The sequence below is a fragment of the Ailuropoda melanoleuca genome, chromosome 2 (assembly GCF_002007445.2).
Source record: "Ailuropoda melanoleuca isolate Jingjing chromosome 2, ASM200744v2, whole genome shotgun sequence".
In the NCBI taxonomy this organism is placed as follows: domain Eukaryota; kingdom Metazoa; phylum Chordata; class Mammalia; order Carnivora; family Ursidae; genus Ailuropoda; species Ailuropoda melanoleuca.
The window spans coordinates 134,574,823-134,595,964 of record NC_048219.1 but is presented as its reverse complement, the minus strand read 5'-3'; the positions used below and the strand labels follow the sequence as shown (position 1 = coordinate 134,595,964).

Sequence of the window (21,142 nt, the reverse complement as noted above, 5' to 3'; positions counted from 1 at the left end):
ATAGTGGTACTTCACTGATCCAACAGGATAATAGTGTTCCTTTAAACACTGTCTTGGAAATAATAGTACAGGGAATAAGAAAATGTGGCCTGGGTCTGGGAATTTTATCATAAAGTGTATAGATGTTGCGAAAAAGCATTATTTGGCTATGAAAGCTTATGAAATTGAAACAGAGCCACTAGAGTTAGAGCTCTACCCACAAAGTTTTTGAAGATCCTGAGAAACCAGAGGCTGAAGGAAGAAAAAGACCAACTCAAAAGTCCTTACTGAAGGTTATTAGCTCTATTCTATTATGAATTTCTATGATTTATGCAGGATATGCTTACAAAGTGGTGTCAAATACCACTAAGGTTCCAGAAGCCCTATACTTGTAACCAACAACTATTTTACCTAAACCTCAAGACCACTTACTGAACACCTGAAAATCACCCGTCATTCCATCTGCAGAAGGAAAGCATACAAGCCACAATGAAGTTAGAATCATAGCAAATTATATCACCCTTCTGGTCATTTCTCCCTCTTCTTCTTTGTATTTAAAATGATAAATCCTGCTCAAATAAAATGAACTTCTTTAGCAAAAAAAGAGTAAAGATCTCTTTACTGACATTTATTTTTCTTTTTACTACAAGGTATATTGGCCCAATCATTATCATTTGTTTTTCTTGTCTTATTCAAACTAGTTATTAAAATGTGGCCTAGATCAGTTCAACTTTCAAAAATGAATTAATGTGGGGTGCCTGGCTGGCACAGTTGGTTAAGCGTCTGACTCTTGGTTTTGGCTCAGGTCATGATTTCAGCGTCGTAAGATCAAGCCCTACACTGGGCTCCACGCGCAGGGCAAAGTCAGCTTGAGATTCTCTCCCTCTCCCTCTGCGCCTCCCGCTCGTGCACTCTCTTTCCTGCCCCCTCTCTCCCTCTCTCTCTAAAATAAATAAGTGAATCTTTAAAAAAAGAAAAACAAAAAACAAAAATGAATTAATGTAATCCATCACATCAATAGGCAACAAAAAGGAATTAATCATCCCATTTGTGTTTAAAACTTACATGAAATTTCCTTTGTGGACATCCTTTGTTTCCACCTTATAATGTGGACTGATTGTATTTTCAGCCTCCACAAAAATTTGATTCTGGGATAGGAATGTTACTTCTTACTAGGCAGATTCACAGATGAACTTGAATGTTTTCTGGATATTATGTCTTTGTCTTCCTTGGTTTTCTTTTCCTTCCTTTCCTCTTTTTTGGGGGGGGGTGGAGCTGGAGTATATGCTCAAATGACTTTTCAAAAAAGGACATAGAGAAGCTAAAATTTTATTGGTTAGATTATCTGAAATACCTTTATTTGGTTCTCATACAAGATTTGATTTTCCAGCTTGGCTCGGAACAAAACGATAAAACAATGTTCTCCACACCTTTTAATATCCTTCCTTCCTTGTACCTACTATCATTTATTGTTAATAAGTCTGATGGTGATCTGATTCTTTTTTGTTTTCTTATCTTTTATGTTTTGAATTTTATAATGCATCTAAATGTGTGTTCCTTTACATCAAGTGAATCCTTAGTAAGTCTCTTCATTTCTGGAAATTTTTCTTGTAATACATTTATTTATTTATTTATTTATTTACTTACTTACTTACTTTGGGGATTGATGCTCTCTCTTTTTTTCTTATCATATTTTCATATCCTTGTGTTTAGTTCAACTTTCTAAAAGATGTCTTTATTTTTTCCTTTCAGACTATTTTTCCTCCGCTTTATGTATGGTATATACAATTTATGAGCACTCTTTATTACATTTTATTTTCCCCCAAGATTTCCCATTCCCACTTCATAGATGCAATATATTTTTATTTCTCCAGGATACTGATTATAGTATTTATGTATTTGCCTTAGCTCCATATATTGTCTTGATTCTTCATATTTACATTTATACTATTTTTGCATTTGGACTAAACCACCGTTCCAAATTTTAAGGTAGGGATGGAAATGAGCAGGAGATATCTAGAAAAACTTTGAAGGGAATTCTAAATTAGGTTTGGACATTGGAATAATAATTGTTACTCACTGGCAGATCTAGTGAAGCAATTAAAAATATTAGCAATGAATATGTAAATCAGATAAGACTAATATTACCTGCAAATTCTATTAAATTTGGCATTATTTATATTTTCAACTTATATTGATGTTTATTATAGCCATATAATTCTATTAAATTTGTAATAATTCTATTAAATTTGTATAACTCTATTTGTTATAGAACTGCATTGTTTTTCTTCTTCTTCCTCAAAATTTCATCCTATGATAATTCCATCTTATTGTCCTTAGAACAGTCTAAAATACACATACACATACATACCCATACAAAAATCAGTTCCCCAGAACACACTATTAAGAAAATCTTTTGAGTGTACGGATATGTTCTTTTGAGTATATTACCAAATTTGGGCATCAGAATGAATATACTTCTAAGTATTATTACTGGTGGAGAAATTACCATGGGGTGCTAGGGATTGGCAGAGTTAATGAACATTTAGTAAAGCAATGGTGAGCAAGGATAATTTGGCTGTGATTACAGAAAAAACATCAAAGTTTCTAGAAAATAGAAATGTTTCATGACAGAAAACTTCCATAATGAAATAGTAAAATGTCATGAATTTTCATTAAATGTGTGAGTAACAGTGGTCTAAGTTAATAAAATCTAATTTTCTTTATGCTTCTCCAGGACTTGGTGCATATTGGTATCATACGTGTGGTGATATGATATATGAAGTACTAGGTCATGTGTTTTTACCTCCCCCCATATTTGTTTCATCTGTAAAATGTATATAATTCTTCCTATAGGTAAGGGTTAACTGAATATATTCAGAGTGCTTAGAAGAGTATCTGACACATAATACTGAAAAAATTTTTTTGTTACTGTTGTTATTATTAATGAATTTCTTCACTATTACCTGAAGATTTTCCCTCCACCCAATTCTGGCCAGATACCAAAGCTATTATTTCCTAAGTGGAATTATCATGGGAAACAGATAAAAGAATCATCAAATTCTCTCATTTTAAATTTAAAAGTTTTTGATCTTAAGTGTTTTAAGTTAAATTGTGTCTACTGTCCTCCCAAAAAAAAAAAAAAAAAAAAAGGGCATATTGAAGTCCTGATCCCCGGTGCCTCAGAAAATACCCTTATTTGGAAATAGGGTTTTACAGAGAAAATCAAGTTAACATAAAATCAGTACAGTGGACTCTAATCCAAAATGACTGGTGTCCTTATAAAAAGAGGAAATTCGGACACAGAGGCAGACATGCAGACATGCAGTCTTTCCTCTGAAAGACTATGTCAAGAGATGTAGGGAAAACAGCCTGGAAAGATGGAAACAGAGACTGCAGTTATGCTGCCACAAGCCAGGAATGTCTGGGCTACCAGAAGCCGGAAGAGGTAAGAAAGCAGCTGTCCCCCACAGGTTTCAGAAGGAGTATGGCCCTGCTGACACCTTGCTTTAGGACTTCTAACTTCCAGAACTGTGAGACAATAAATTTCTGTTGGTGGGAGCCACTCTGTGTGGTAATTTGTTACAGCAGCCCTAGAAGACTAATATATTAGGTATAAGACAGAAAGATTTGAGAGGAAAACTTGTGGATCCAGTTTACTACTGGCACAGAAGGAAGAGAGATCCAAGCATAACTTTTTTGGGGGGCTGGAAAGGAAGTTTGGGAAGAAGCAAGGGAACTCAACCGAAGAGGGTCTCTGATGGGGCCCCCTACATAGCTTGCTCAACCAGGATTAGCTAAAAAGGTAGAGAGATGAGAAGCTGGAATATTCCAATGTAGCAGAGATTGTGCTTCACTTGTCTGAAGCCCATAGAGCACCTATGATCCACTGAGATGGAAAAAGTAATACAGAGATGGCGGTGTGGGATACCTCAGATGTGGGACTTACATCAGTTACAGCCCAAAGTGACTCTGGAAGCCTGCTAATCGTGTTTCTTCCTTCCTTCTCCAAGGACAAGAACGAAAGCTACCTGAGAGGAAGAGTTGACAAACCTGAGGTAACTAATGCTTACGAAGAGGGGATGCTGCCATGCAAAATTGGAGGATGGTGTTTCTGGGACCAAAGGGGAATGCGGGCACGTTGGTAGATGTCCATGTGGAGGGATTTTGGTACCCAAAAATCATACAGGATTCTACACCTCATTGGATGCCCACATAGAAAAGCAGGAGGCTGGGAACCGTACTCTGCTTTCTCCACGTATATAAGCATTCCTGGACTTAAATCAATCCCTGTGTAAGAATACGGAAGAGGAAAACTGTACACTGCTTTAGTATAAACTTGAAATCATTGGGAAAAGCCTCAAGTGACTCAGTCTACCTCTAACTGACTAGATTTATTATTTGCCATTAGACAAAATGTGGCTGGAATTAAAAACTAAGTAAATAATACTCCTTGAGCACGTAGCTTGAAAATATGGTACCTGCTATATTTGTCTCTCTTCATTATACATAAGCTCCTTGATGACAGGCAGTGTATGTTTTTATCTTTGTCTTTTCAAAGCTAATATAGCACTTAACATATATTAAGGTGTTCCATCAATATGAATATATTTTAATTAATTAATGATAAGCTAATAAAATTATAGTTGTTCGCTCTAAAGTAAATATAAAAAGTCAAATAAAATGAATAGCAGTTTCATTAGTTGACAAATCTCTTTTAATAAATTGATAAAAGTCATTTTCATTTTGCTTATGTATAGCGTGCTTCAATGTTCTTATAAACAATGTGTTCTCAGGTATTTTAAAGACCTAGATATAACTGATTTGAATTATCTCATGTCAGGTGAATTTAATTGTTCTTCATGTCATATATACACACCAAAATAATCCACAGATCTAAATTAGCTAGACCTCACTAAAGTTTAGAATACTTTTCTACATTCAGATATTGTTTCTTGTACATGTTTTACCAAAAGCAACACAAAAGACTATCAGTTAATGTGTACTACACTGTTCTTTAAGGAGTCAGATTACTCACTTGGAAAATAATCCATCCCATGAGGAGAAATTTTCAGATGACCAGCACAGACCACAAGAGAGATTTTTGCAAAACTCTACACACAGGGTGTAAGGTAATCTAAAAACGTAATTTTCAAACAGATATTTGTAGGTTTTATGTTCATTGTAGTAGTTTATGAGTGAATAACCTTCGTAAATTTATAAAATTTTATAAAAAATATTGGTGAGGCCCAAATAAGTGAGTATGGGAAAGAGTCTCTTTGTACATATTCATATGCAGGGAGATGTTGCATTTTACCTTACGATAAAGAATAATGAGGATGTTTTTCCTTTTGTTCAATTTTGTGTGTCTGCCAGTAGATGGCGGTNCCCGCAAGCTGTTTTCTGATATATGTTGGGTACCATAGACTGAATCTCAGAACAGGAAGCGGAGGCATAAGCAGAGAGGATTCTGGAAAGGTCTCTTTGTTTTCTTGTCCACAGAGAAAGCAAAGAAAAAAACATGGTAATTAATTTGTAAATCTCTGTGGCCCAAAATCTGAACAACTGCAGAGGAAGGCACCTTATACTCTAACCATCTTGGATACGGGGCTTTGTTATGCTGTGATCTGTGAAGCTCTGTTTTATCAGGTAAGCTGGCAAAACATTTAATTATCTGCACCATAGAATCTCGCCACCAGATCATTTTTCTTATTTTAAAATCATCTTCATGCTGTTATTTTTAACCTAATGCTGTTTTAATGTAAATTACAGGAACCAAAGTCATCATTTGATGTGTAAACTGCTTACTATTCCTTTATCTCTCAAAGGAAATAGAGCCTCTGTCTAGAAATGGTGACTTATGGTAGAGACTAGGCATTACTGATCTCATGTTTTTGAGACATGCAGATTGTTATGATTCATTGTATTTAAGGAAAATATATTTATTGCACAAAGCTGACCTAATGGATTTCGTGGCTATACATCATCTATTTGAATGTCCAGTGTGCCCAGTATTTTTTAAACATAAATGTGTAGTGAAATGGGAACTATTATACTTGTGCTTTAGTCTTTTATTTAACAGCTTTGGAGGGGTCGTGTGTATAGGGAGTGATAACAATATAGAGGTGTAATAATCCATTTTCATGGAGGGAAGAAGATAACCAATACTAATCATTAAAAAGAGATTTAACCTTTTAATAATAAAATGATCCCTATATGCTCCATAATGTGTTATTTCTTTTATATTTTAATATGTTCATTTTTATATTAAATATTTATCTTTAAATTTATTGACTTAAAGGGTATTATATTTTCTTGATGAATTATTTCAGAAGCTTGATATGTTTCTGTTTATTTTTTTCTGTGTAGATTTAACAACTAGTTATTATTACTATTAATTACCAGGGAGAGCCACTTGAGCCAAAAAACAATTACTTACTTTATCGATAATTATGTATTTTTTGTAGTTTTCTTTAAAATATTTTATAGCATAACTACAAATGCTGCAGTCAGTTAGCAATCACATACATAGAATAAGAAATCATTGGCAGAAAAATCTGTAGGTATTAATTGAAAGAAGGGTTTTAAATATCATAAAGTTGTTATTTTTTTAATACAACAGGTGGTGTAATGTAGCATATGAGGACAAAGATAAAGGCATACGTGCTTGTAGGAATTTGCATGGAAAAATTTCAACACAACCACTCCAAGTAGTGTGTGTTCTATGTGAAATACAGACCTCTGATTTTAACCTGGGTTTCCAGTCAGTACTGGTCAAAATGGCCTAAGGACAGAACTTGAGTACTTAAAAAGCAACTGTACTTTCTAGTGATATAGCAAAATACTGATTTCTCAATATTTTACAAAAAATATCAATAATACTCCCCCTAAAAACACAAAATAGTGGTTGCCTCAGAGAAAAGCCCTGAGTCTTGTGTATTTCAGAAGAACTCCTACCATAGGATATGAAGAAAACTGTTTCTTTAAAAAGGGTTCCCAGAAATGGATGTCAATTGGCTTCAGTGTATTGTGTACTCTGTGCTTCTCTACAGGGGACTGAATTTGAGTAACTTTGTTCTATGTAAACACAAGAGCTGCTCTTGATTGAACTGTTTTAGATTTATGAATGGATGTTTGTGTTTCAGCCCTCAATATGATAAATTTTTCAGTATATTTGTAATAATCCCTTATTTGTCTATATAGGTAGTCATGATGTGAAGAACGTATGTACACAGAGTTCTTCACAAAACTGGCTCTTTGAAAATTTTGGAAAATCAAACCTGTTCTGATTAAGTGATATATCAAGTAAGTGTGGGTATCTTACTCTTTAGAAGAATCTAACAGTGACTTCATTTGTAAGGTCAAGAAAAATGCTGTAGGGGCGCCTGGGTGGCACAGCGGTTAAGCGTCTGCCTTCGGCTCAGGGCGTGATCCCGGCATTATGGGATCGAGCCCCACATCAGGCTCTTCCTCTATGAGCCTGCTTCTTCCTCTCCCACTCCCCCTGCTTGTGTTCCCTCTCTCGCTGGCTGTCTCTATCTCTGTCGAATAAAGAAATTAAAAAATCTTTTAAAAAAAATGCTGTAATTTTTTTAAAGGTTTATTTATCTATTTTAGAGAGAGCACAAACAGGAGGGGCAGAGGGAAAAGGAGAGAGAAGCTCAAGCAGACTCTGTACTGAGCAGGAAGCCCAATGTGGGGCTCCATCTCACAACCCTGAGATCACGACCTGCGCCAAAACCCAAGAGTTGGACTCTTAACCAACTGAGCCACCCAGGTGCCCCAAATAATACTGTAATTTAATGGTGTAGTAGAGATAAATAAGTTGAACACTGAGCTGGAAGTCTCAGTTTCTGATTCAAATTCTGCTACTAACGAGCTTTATCACTTCGGAAAATATACCATGTATTACCGAAATACATTTTCCTTGCCAGTATGGTTATTAGAAGCAAAAATAGGGGCACCTGGGTGACTCAGTCATTAAGTGTCTGCCTTCGGCTCAGGGCGTGATCCCAGAGTCCTGGGATCGACCCCCATGTCAGACTCCCTACTCCTCTGGGAGCTTGCTTCTTCCTCTCCCACTCCCCCTGCTTATGTTCCCTCTCTCGTTGGCTGTCTCTCTCTCTGTCAAATAAATAAATAAAATCTTTTTTAAAAAAAGAAACAAAAATATATAAGGACATTTCTCATTTTTAAAATTTTATGATTCTAATTTACCTGGATTTTCACCAATTGATTTCTCAGCTTAACTGTAATATGATACAACTTTAACTCTTACTGAGTTGTATATTACCACTAATGGTGCACTAAACCTGGAGATAGAAAAATAGAGGACTAGAGATGTTTTAAAGATCCTTGGCCAGTTCCTTCTGTGGTGGAAATAACCAGGAAGCAATATGGAGAAGTGAAGAAGAGTAGGGCTGACAGACTGAATCTTAGCTTCACTATTAAATGACAAAGTATTTAAACTTTCTAAGCCTCTATTATATCATCTATAAAATAGGAATGATAGCACTTAATGCTGCAGGATTGTGTAAATAAATAATGTCTGTTCAGTGTTTATTATACATCCTGGGTGATGACTGATGCCCACCCTCCCCTCATCCCCTGCCCCCCATTAGTAGTGATGGTGATATAATATCTTCCACCACACCAGGAAGGACAGAATGAAACTGCCAAGAAACTCTGTAGCTGAAAAATGATAATTCTCATCCTGGAAGAATGCCCTTGCTGAAGCAACAACAACAAATGTGCTCCCTATAATAATATCGATTAGTGCTAACATCCTGGGCGTTTCCTGGGAGTTTAAAGAACTCTCCAAATACCTTCTAGAAAACCATTCTTTGGCCCAATGATATATTATCAGAGACTCCACTTCGAAGGCTTTCTTCTTTTTAACAAATTAGGGTCAAGGAGCTTTATTTCATTTGTGACTTAACAGATAGACTCATCAGACAAAAGACCTCTTTGAAGATTCACAAAGAAAATCTAGGTTTCACCAAGAACATTTAAATATTCCCAAATTTCTACTACGGCCATCAAATTACAGAGCCTAAATCCCAGAAATGACCACATGTGTTGGCTATGCGATCAACTCACAAACTCTCTCCTGCTTAAGTCCTATTAATGGTACAATAAAAGGTGGGAAGGCAACTTGCGCCTGATGAAATTGTAGACAACTGCAAAATCCCTACTTCTCTCCAAAGGTTTTTTCTACGTGCAGTTTTACGCTCTTGACAGCTCTGTGCTCCTGGGATCTTTGGGAGCTATAGCTGAGATGACCATTCAGCACCCCAGGCCTCCTAATCCCACCCTTCAACCACCCTGGGCCTCTTTACACAGACTCAAGTAACTGCACTGTCATTTTCATCTTCATGGCAGCCAAGACGACTTAATGGGCTCACGACTAGAGAGATATGAGAAGGCTGAGAGTTTGGGAGGCTTAACGATAAGAGGGGAAGATTTCTCAATTACACCGTGTTCTGCCTGGAATTTGTTGGTTAGTCCCTCTTCCTTGATTCTAGGTAACTCCAGCTTTTGTGATTCCTTACTTTTAGGGTTCAAATTAACTGAAAGCAAGCATAAATATAAGGATATGAAGACAAATGCACTTTTTTCCCCACTGAAGAATGAACAAGTGACTAGATAGTGAAATTTCTTTGCTTGAGTGGCTCTACATATTACTTTTTCTCATTATCATTCATGCATAGGAACATTGTGAACTCACTGAAGGTTGGGAATTAGTGTTTTGTTTGTCATCTAAAAATATATTCTTCATTCTACCTTAATATTGATGGTTGTTTTCCAAAACTATGAAGATGAATTACCTACCAGCCCCTGAAATATAATTTAAGATATTAACAGTACACTTCTGCACTTTCAGGATCTATTTTTAAATTTTGATTAATTTCAATTCTAAATTATCTTTGCTTCCACTTGAATTTTACCCCAGAAACAACTTTAATGGCAATTCAACATAGAACCTGGTATCTGAACTATTACTTATTGAGGGAGATTGTTGTTTGAGGTAGTTGTAAAATTTGGGAAGGACAAAAGCCAGTTGGATTATTTTTTTATGTTGCAAGGTCATATATTTATCTTTGATTAGGAAGCTACTTTTTAGTTCAGTTTTACCTGATGATATTTCTCACCCTGAGGTAAAGTTAACACATTCTTTGGATACATTTTAATGGAGTATTAACAAGTGTAGATACCTATTTCAGAGCAGAATAGGGTTTTCTTTTATTTGATAATATGGTAATAAAGAAAATCTGGCTCTCCTATTATGCAAGGACATGCTTTGTTCTATGAACTGCCTGACAAGCATCAACTCTTTGGGTACCTAAAATCTGAATCTACACCCAGACATATAATTAGCCACAGTAGAAGAATTCTTTAAAATATATATGAATGCCTACTGGATACCACAAGTTTTAATGTGCCCTATCTATTGATTTTTTTTTATATCCTACCTCTTTTCTTCAGGATTTGAAGTGCTGAAGGAACTTATAGAAAGAAGTTTAAAGATGTTTTGTCCCAAGACATATGAATAGAGAGCAACTGCAAAGTAACTTAAAAGCAGGTTTACAATGTTAAATATATATATATTCCGAACAAACACAGTGCATATAAACATATGCTAGGTGGTGGTTTGGATAAGGGAATTCTCAGGGGTTGTTTCAGTTCAGAGAAACCTTTTAAAAGTCTGGAGTTATTTCTGTAATAATTGAATTAGGCTTTCATCCTTTTGGAGACTGCATATAGGGAGCCCTTCATGTGATTAAGCTCTGTGCTGGAGCAAAGTGAAAGAAGTGATGGTCCTTAAATTATTAAAAGGTGGTTGAATATTGTTTTATTCAATGGGTGAATTCAAAGATGGGAAGTCACTCTTTAAATAACTTTGGCCATTTTGTGCCAAGAAGCTCACTTTGGGGAATTTTAATCTCCTAATATTCAGAATATTCTTACTCGGGTTGTACAGAACATTGTGTCCTTTTCCTTTTCCAAGAGCTCTGACTGGAATAATTCACTAAATCTCAGTTATTACTGCTAAGTGACATTGTGCTTCTGATCTAGAACCCAAAATATTCTTGCATAGGGTTTAACAGGACACATTTTAAGGGCATACGCCTCTAGTTAAGAACCAGTTATCTGTTAGTTTCTCTGTCTCATTGGTGTTTTTGCTTGTGACATTTATTTTTCTCTCTGTAAATTATTTTTGTTCTACCTAATGAAGTGTTGAGCACTTTCTTTTCTTGAAACTTATATCATGGTTGGAAATAGCCTTGCAAATAAATTCTTAAGGAAACACCCCCAAATTTTTACATGGGCAGAAGGGTAAGAAAAAGAGTGAAGCCAGCCAGCTTGAGACTATGGAACTGGACAGCCATAAACAACCATATCCTTTCCAAGGAGGTGAAGTTCCATCTTAGGGCTAGGAGACTGATGAATCAAACGATTTCTCGAAAGAAGCTAAAAATCCAGATTTTTATTAGAAAACTCCCTCTTATTAAATATTGTCATCTATTTCAAACTATTAACAATACTGGATAAATCCAACAAAACATACCTACAGGCAGGGTACGGCCAAGGGAGTTTGGCCAGGTTTTTTTTTTTTTCCCTTTTGCCAATCCAACCAGTATTTTTACCAGTGAGGAAAAATAAACCTGATAGAGAGGAAATGGCTTGACTGCATTTCGAGGCACAGTCACAATAACACTCCTATTTCTTATCTACTACTCCAGGCCTCAACCAACTGCCTGTGATTTTCCTATTACATTCATTTCAAACTCTTAAATATTCTATGCATTACCTCCCATTTCTGTTTTTCCTGCTGATATTTAAGTCACCAAATTTTAATTATCATCATAGATCCTTTTTACCCCATTTTGGTTGCTATTAGTGCTTCCCTTGCTGTCATTACCATGTTACTGATATGATAGTTGATATAGTATGTAATATTCCCACTTCTGCCCTGTTCTGAAACTATTGAAATATGTCTTTAAATTAAAATTCAAAAATCAATCCTTTAATAGGATATTTACATGTTCCTGAGTTCCATATAATCTCAAAGTTCTAAAATATCATATTAAATTATCTTTAATCGTAGCCAACAATGATTGCAGTTCAAGTGATCCATTCTGAATGTTAGTTTTCAACCATTGTGTTGGGCTCCACTATAAATCTTATATATTTATACCGAAAATTAAAGTATATTATTATATCAGCATTGGAAGAACAGATAAAAGTATAATTCACTATCATATTGCATTCTCTTTCATTGACATAAAAATCTGGTAGTATTAGATAAGAATACAAAACAAATACATGGGCCTGGAATGAAAACTTGGCCAGTAAATAGAAAATCAGAAAGAAAAAAAAAAGCAAATGAGAAATGACAAAAATTAGATTTTTAAAACCTCACTAATAAAAATGACAGAAGAAAAGAACAGTTGAAGGGAAATAGATATGCAAACATTCTGAGAGAAAACAGAAAAAGGTACAATATGATAAGGTTTGGCTGCACACTGGATTCACCTGGGAAGCTTAAAAAGAGCAATGCTGGCTCCACATTAGACCAATTCAATTATATTCTCTGGGGCTGAGCCTGGGTATCAGTGTTTGTTTAAAAGCTCTGCTGGTAGTTCAAACATGTGGCCAGGTTTGAAAACCAGCTGACTGAAGGAAGGCAGAGAAAAATAAGAGAAGCTAATGAAAGGTTGGCTAGTGAAGTAAAAGATAGCTAGAAATGACTTTCCAAATTATTTCAAAATTCTAGTAAGTGGGCGTGTGTTAAGCAAAGAGACTATGCAAATACTTAGGAAAATAACAAAAAATATACTCGTGTCCATTTCTTCCTTGGTTAGAAAGGCTGGTATTTATTCTATATGTTTAAGCAGTTTTATATTTCAAATTGCTAATTTCCTACCCTTACCTCTATTTGAAAGTTGACCCAGCTGCTGGCTATGGTATATTTTGCAAACTAACAATACAAACAATTGTGCATGCTCAGAAATAAGCATCTGTGAACTGCAATTTGTAAAACCGGAGATTTGCTCTCTTTTTATTCTGTACCTCATAAATTGCTCCTTTGAAAATTAAGTCTTAAATAATCAAATAAGAGTTTCTATTGAAAGATACTCTTTGAATGTCCAGGTCATCCAACTGGAAACAAAACATTGATTTCTCATTTCTGAAACTGCAACTGTGGCAGATTGAGAGGAAAGGCAGATCTGTAAACCAACAAATTTCTTAAAGCCAAGACGCATTTAAAAGTGTATTTTCAGAAAGTGATATTTATAAGAAAGAAATGAATTAACCTAATAGCTAAGTGGAATTAATAATGAATTGCATTTCTTAAAAGGATTCCATTACCAAGGTGAGTCAGCTTTTTCAGCTCTTTAAGAAGACATTTGCAGGGTTAACACCTCAGTTGCTTTTTTATGTTGGCTTCTCGTGCAAGCACAGTCCTTTCCACAGCTGGGAGGAGACTGCGGTAGCCTTTAATAAAACAATTTTCTATGTCCTCCAGGGCAAATTATATCCTAAAGTCTTTCCTCTAGATAAACACCATTTAATATTTACTACTTGACTCTGCTTTCTTCATAACCGCTACCATTCTGTCAACCTGGTCAGTAAAATTACCCCATAGAGAAAAGATCTGTTAAATCTCAAGATGAAAATAGCCATATTTTAAGGCAGGAGGCTGGTGCTTCCATAGTAAACAGAAGAAATACGATGTTATGTTTGAGGCTAGATTTATAATGGATGTCTGCGAAACAGTGCCTGGGTTCGTAAACTGGGATCAGATAATTTACTTAAAAATAATTGATGTCCTATCTTTATGTACAAAGTACTTGGGTAGTAAACAATGAAAATATAAAAAACAAACAAGTGAAATGTTAATAAGAATTGAAGCCTGAACCAGAGAAGAAATGTTTTTCGAAGAACGGTCACCTTAAATTTTTCAGTGAATATAGACAGTAAAAAATTTATTGTTGATATAAACATTCCCTCCACCAACATGGTGACAACTGTGATAACTAACCTGATTCTTTGGGGAAAAGCATTTCAACTTGTCATTCAAAAGCATTTAGTACAATTGAAAAGGGAAAAGGTAATGCTTTGGGGTAAATAAAAAGTGACAGAGCACATCCAAGTCACAATGCAGATGTTTATGCAAATTAACACAAAGGAGTTAAGCTACACCACCAAAGCCACAAAAGTGAGCTCTCCCTTATACCTTTGTTAGACATGTTGTTTACTAGGTGTCTTAAAATTATTTAGAGTCACTGTAAGGCACGTTTCTCTTAAACATCCGTTAAATGCACAATAGCGATGATACGTCTCAGACAACACTTTATGAGATCAATTTAATCATAAAATAATACACATTTTTTTCAACAATCCATATCCCTCAGGAAAGCTAAATTTAGAGAATTTTATGTGTGAGAAAATACTTTCTATTTATTCTCTTAAATTCTTCCTGAATCAAAAGTTTCAGGGCTAAATATTTAAAGCATTAAAAGGCACACAATGTGAGGACTCTTTGTACCTTCACAACCAGTTGTTTTGTAAACCTAGAACTGCTCTAAAAAAAGAGAGTCTATTAATTTTTTTTAAAAAGGGGGTCACTTGAAGAATTAGTGAATTCAATGCCCAATATTACAGAAGCAATTTTGTCATAATCCTGAATGACCCATGTCTTTGAGGAGATAATTCAGGGGGAACACCTAGAACACTGCAGGAAGACCACAGATTCCAGTTATGTCCTTTCTAGCATCTTCTCCCTTGAGCTTTTACATTTCTCCTTATTTGTTGCCCTCTCTAGCCAGGGTCTTACTTGCTAGATATTCCACCAGGATGGGCAGGCTACATCCATCTTGGCTCTCATTAGCAGTTCGGTTGCTGCAAATCCTTGCCTGAAATACAAGTTTGCATCACATGCAATTTTTTCTTACCTGTGGCATTCTGGTTGTCTTTAGCCTCAACAGAATTGAGCATTGAACAGCATCCTTCCTGCCTTTACATGCAGAGACATTCCACTGTGTGTTCCTGCTGCAGTAAGTGGCATCATTGACACCTAAATCAGAGCAGCGCACACAGGCCCTTGCTCTAATTTGGTGCCAATGATGTGCTCTGTGGCTGGGGGGGAAAAAAAACAAAAAAACTGACTTTTTGGGACCTGAATTCAGATCCTAGAAAAATATCTTCAGCTTCTCTTTACTTCAAAAGCCCCTATTTTGGTGGGGCGGGTGTGTGTGTGTGTGTGTGTGTGTGTGTGTGTGGAATTTAATCAAGTGATTTCTCATATTCACTGAAAACTAGACAAAGTTTTGAGAGTTTTTTTTTAAACTGCTATTTGTATAAATTTCTCATCTAGGAAGAAATTTCATGTATAAGAATTACATGAAGAAAATACATGAAGAACTCATGCATACAGAATGGAATATCTAGAGTTAGAAAGGATGTGAGGGATAGTTCTTTTCAGCAACCAACCTCCCAGCTACACTATACTCAAGGCATTCATAATATCTGTTCATCAAAAACATGGTTTAAATTTGAGCAAGCTCATAGTTCATGAAAGTATTCTGAAAAGAAGATAGCCTCTAATAGGTATAGCACAGCCTAGCTCAGTTACATGATTAGTCCAGTACTCAATAATCCTTGTTCAGAGTACAGGACTATTTTTGTACCCATCATTCTCTCCCAGAGGGACAGATGTTGGAGTGCATCTGGCACAGTTCCAGAGTCTGGACACTGGAACTAGAGTTTTAGAAACAAAAGAGGCACTACAAATGAGCTAGTCAATTTTCCTCCTCCCTTCTCTTTTGTAGATGTGGACAATGAACACCTAAGATGTTGAGCATTCAATATGTCACAGCAAGTGACAGCAAACACAAGTCTAGAATACAGGTTACCTGAATTGCAGCTTCCATTCCCCTCCTGTTTTCCTCCCTCTCTCCATTAGCTTTTCATTAAATCTTGTTTCTAGAAAGACTGAGTGCAGCAAATTTTTCCATTATGTTGCACTGTCTTCTGTGGCACCATCTCAGGGTCAGAGCGTATGGCATAATAATCATCTATTCAGGGGGCACGCTTAATAGAGAAGGTCCCTCACATGGCTGGGTTCTGATGGAAGGAGAATCACATGACAGCCAACACTCAGCCCCACTTAAATCAACCTGTGCTCCAGTGGAGTTTACCAGTAGAAGTGATCTGAAAGCAGTGATTACAACCTCTCAGCTCCAGGCTAGATAAATCTCAAACCTCTGCAAACCACAAAGGAATGCAGGTAATATGTGGAAAAGTACGCACCACCGTCTTGAATGAACGCAAGTTGTACCTCAAGATCCTAGTTCTTAAGTTCCCTCAGGTTGCCAAGTGAAAAAGGCAATCAACTCTTAACACTCGGTTGTGAAAACAGTGCGCTGTCATTTTGATTACAGCCAGTAAACAGTCTGTGGTTGCCTGGAAAGAAGCTGCCTAAAGCACACAGCACCAACAAGCAGGAGGAGAAACGGGGCTGAGGGCAGCCCAGAGGGCTCTCTGTTACGGCTGAAGCGGCACCGTCGCTACGCTGGTGTTATGGATCAAGGATTTATTACTGGTCTGAGAATGCTGTTTGCTTTCTCTTTGTCATCATTCCAATTTATTTCAAAACAGAAAGCTTTCTATTATTCCGCTATATTCAGATTGAAACGTGGTTTCCTCTCCAGAAACACATGTGCTGCAGGACACACCCACACAAATTATTTGCTTATGGACAAAGTAACTTTTTCACTATAGTGTTTCTTGGTCTCAAATCCTATGATTTAAGGACAAAAACAATAATCTGACCAAGTAAAACAGAAAAATTATCCATCCAGAGAGAGCCCCCCACCCTTTTTGAGCATCAGAATAGGAGATTGCCTCCCTTTTTAACTCATGTGTTTGTTGATGGGTTTGATCACTTGGAGGAGGATGGGGGGGTAGGACAAAGGGATATATCAGACCAGCACTATTCAATAGAAATATAATGAGACCCAGAACGTATTTGGAAATTTTCTAGGTGCTAAAAAATAAAGCAAAATAAACAAGTGAAATTAATGTTATCAATGCTATGTTTTATTTAAGCCAACACGCCCCAAATATTCTCATTTCAAGATTTGGCACTAGCTACACTTCAAGGGCTCAACTCCTGCATCTGGCCAGTGGCTACCACACTGGACAGGGCATTTGTAAAATTTGTAACTTCCTGCTTACAGTAGTAGCTAGTCAATAAAATCCTTATTGACTCAAGCAATTTAACAGTAATGTAGAAATGTAGTGATCCTTATTCCTCAAAGAATTTAACAGTACATGTAGAAGCAATTAGGCACATCCTTAAGAACAACAGAAGATAGAATATTGTAATTATTATATGAATTTTAAAGACAATATATGTGTGCTCTGGGAGTTTAGAGGAATGCAAATCACTTCTGACTTTGGAGTGAAGGTAAGATTTTAACAGGCAATGCCTGGTGGTGAATGATATTTCAGGCAGAAGGAATGTTTTTGAAAGCCTGAGGCCAGAGACTGGGAACTTTCAGGGAATGGCAAATAGATCAGTTTGACTAGAGAAGAGCATATATATAGGAAAGTATATAAGATGAAACTACAGAAACGGATGGTAAAATATTTTTAGAGAGAGAGAGACTTTGATTACTTTTTCTAAAGAAAAACAACACTGGATTTGGTAGTTCCATTTACTAGCCATGTAATCTTGGACAAGTTACTTATCCTCTCTGGACCTTATAGCTCCTTTATCTGAAAAACGAGGGCAATAATCACATTTATCTCATAGGGTTACTGTGAAGATTAAATGAGCTAATCAGTGCCTATTGCACAGTAAGTGCTTAATTTCCTGTATTATCATTATTATTTCTTCTTCGAGATATTTTGGAGTGGGGAATTCTTTGAGTAGAGCATTCAGTCTTCATTTTGCTTTGTTTTAAAGAAAGTCTAGTAAACTTAGCCCACTTAAACAATTACCTTTGAGGTAAACAAGATCTCAGTGTATGTATTTTGATCTAGATTAAATAGGACTACATAATTAGGAAATACAGTATTAGGAAATCCATACAGAATTTGGCTTTCATTGCTGTTTTTTGTTTTATCATGTTAATGGTTGCATGATACAAAACTAAGTTACTTTATTTACTTGGCCAATCCCCTATTAGTGGACATTTCAGTTTTTTCTAGGCTTCGTTATTATAAAATGTGCTGCCATAGTAGAATACAAGCCTTTCTAAAGAGTACTTGTAGGTTGAAATAAAAATTACTAAATTTGGGGGGAAAACCAAAATTAAAAATCCATTTATTCAAAAAATGTCTGCTGAGCACCTACTATGTGTCATACACTGTTCTAAGCACTTGGGATTCACTGGTGAACAAAACAGACCAAAAAAGGCAAATATTGTGGCCCCTGCAAGGCTTATGTTCTACCCAGGGGAGACAGAATGTGAATAATGAACATTACAAATAGGTAAATTATGTAGCACATAATAAGGTGATAGATAGTGCTTTAGAAACCAATGGAATGGGGTAAGAAGCTGGAGGAAAAGCATAGTAGGTCTCTTTGAGAAGGTAAATATTTGGCCAAAACCTGAAAGAGCTGAGGCAGTTAGGCATTCAGCTACCCAGAGAAAGAACATGCCTGAGAGAGGGAACAGTATATTTGTGCCTGGTGGGTGCAGAGGACAGAGAGAAGCCAAGCTGGCTGAAAAGCAGTGAGGGAGTGGGAGAGCAGGAAGAGATGAGTTCAGCTAGGTAACTGGAAGCCCATATCAAAAGGCCTGATAGGCAACTGTGAAGAGTTTAGTCTTTTCTCTGGGTAACTCCTGAAGGCTTCTGTCAGAGGAATGACATGATTTGCATTTTTAGAATCAGCTACTCTGGGGTGAGGCCTGGCAAACTGTGTTTTAACAAAAAGCCATCTAGGTGACTCTGACACTAACGAAGAACTACTACTCTAAACTTAAATGGTGAAAATAGATGGACCGACAGATCCTTTTCAATTTTAGCATGCTGGGTTTCCAAGTTCAATTTTTAACATTTATTTTCATAATAAAATTAGGTATATTCCTCAAGAAAAAATTTAAAAAGAAGCATAGACTCATGCTTACAAACAAATTTTTTAAATCACGTAGGAAGTTTTGACATTTATTATACCCCATCTCTTTATAAAAATATGATCGGAAGTGGTCTATTATTTTTTAAATCCATGTGCAATACAAAGTTGAAGACAGGGCCAATGGACACAATGGAGGTGATAACTTGTCAAGACTGTGGATTAATGGAGTTACTCTTCTGGAATGTACATTTAGCTCTGGGCCTCCTGGACTCAGCGTTGTTAGAGTGAAGGCAGGAATGAATTTTATAGAACTCAGAGAAACAAATACCAGATTTTAGGTTAATGTGAATCACCATGCAGCCTTCTGATGGTCAAATCTGATCCAGGAGAATCTCTGGAACACCCAGAGGAGTGGATGTACGGTTTACTTTCTAGACAAACTTCCTGTGTTTCATTTCATAGTATCTTGGTGATTTGGCCATTTGGAATGGTCCCCTTGATAAGGGCCTCAAGTCTTAAAACCAAATGAGCAGCTGGTAGGGTAGGATGATTACAGACATTGGAGAGCCAACCAATATTCCCACCCAGATGGAAGACTGCCCCTTCCCTGTGGGGAAATGCTGCCAGAGACTGGCTGGCAAAGTCTGTGAGTTCCTCAATAAGAGGCTTTGGATCTGCTTCAGCTTTTGCATAAAGAGCTAAGTCCCCAGAGTTTTACAGCTAATGCATGACAGAAATGGTTTTGATCTGGAAAATTCTAAAGCAGGTACATTGTATTTTGAGTATAAAAGAAGACAGATGTACTGAAAGAAAAGAATAGCATAAATGGCCAAAAACAGTGAAAAGATAGACTAAAGAGGAAAACTGATGGTTAAAAACAATGAACCTGGAGTAAGACAAAAATTTTTAAAAAACACTGGGTCTAGGTCTTGAAGAATAAATAGGATAAACTAAAATACCACAAAAAGGAATATAAACAATTAAACTCACCTCTACCAAATTCAATTGTCGACATTAGCATTACATTTAATAACATTAATATAAATGGATTAAGAAAATTAAAATCAAAGCAACTTTGTCCAAAGTTCCTCAGCTGGTGACACCTACCCCTTTCAGGGTAAAGCCTTATGTTCTTTGAGCTATCACTTCCTCATTTGTGGCAAGAAGAACGTCCCCTTAATTTCCAAAATGCTGAAATTCTATGAAGATAATTTCAAAATTTGGGGGTGGGGAATGTCCTGATTCAATACTTATATTAGATAATCTGAAAATAAAGTTTCTGAACCATCTTATTTTATCACCTTCTTAATGGAATTCACTGAGTTCAACTAATTTTAGCCATTAGTAGAAGACTTACTTGATTTAACCTTGTTTGGATCTTTTGTGCAATTATATTCAGGACTTCTGGTAACCATGTTACCTAGTGTCCCTTGTGTTATGTCCTAAGCAAAACTTCCTTTCTCTCTTTAGTTCTCAGAGAAAGTTTGTCTTTTTATACATAGCTTTTAGGAATTGTTTTTGTTTTTTCCTAAATCCCATGTGCTTCCACTTTTTCTTACCTACTGGGAACATCAGAGCTGAATTCTAGCCTTGATTGTGTAAAGTACCCATCTCAAATTTCTAGTAACCTCTCTTCATGTCCTTCAGAGCAGACTTCTCAAATTATAATCCACATGCCACCTGCACTAAATTCATTTCAGGGAGCTTGTTTAAAATGTAGATCTCTAGGCCATGACCCAAACCAACTTCTTCAGAATTTCAAGAGACTGAACCTAGAAATCTGCATCTTTGACAAGTAGCCCAAATGATTCCTAGCTCACTGAAGTTCAGAACTACTTGAAAGAATCCTCATTCTCTAAATAACTCGATTAGGCCAATTTTATATTAGTTAATCTGTAAGCCATGGTCTGCTTTTAAAGATGACTGAGGCAGAGATCTTAATAAGACACAATGCAACTTGAAGTATGAAGCCTAAATTGGAGCATGCGGCCATCTACAGAAATCACTACTATTTCCCACGTATATTTGGGGTTGGCAAATCCTTCCCATTTGGAGCCCAGGCCATAGGAT

The 21,142-nt window shown here is 36.3% G+C and overlaps 1 protein-coding gene across 1 annotated transcript in view; it reads left to right on the top strand.

Annotated features, from left to right (window-relative positions):
* The first annotated feature begins 5,399 nt into the window (after positions 1-5,399).
* Positions 5,400-21,142, top strand: part of SCN3A (sodium voltage-gated channel alpha subunit 3) — a 109,163-nt gene continuing 93,420 nt past the window's right edge. The window contains 1 exon segment of the mRNA XM_002926919.4: positions 5,400-5,628. The gene's annotated coding sequence lies outside the window, so the exon portion shown is untranslated.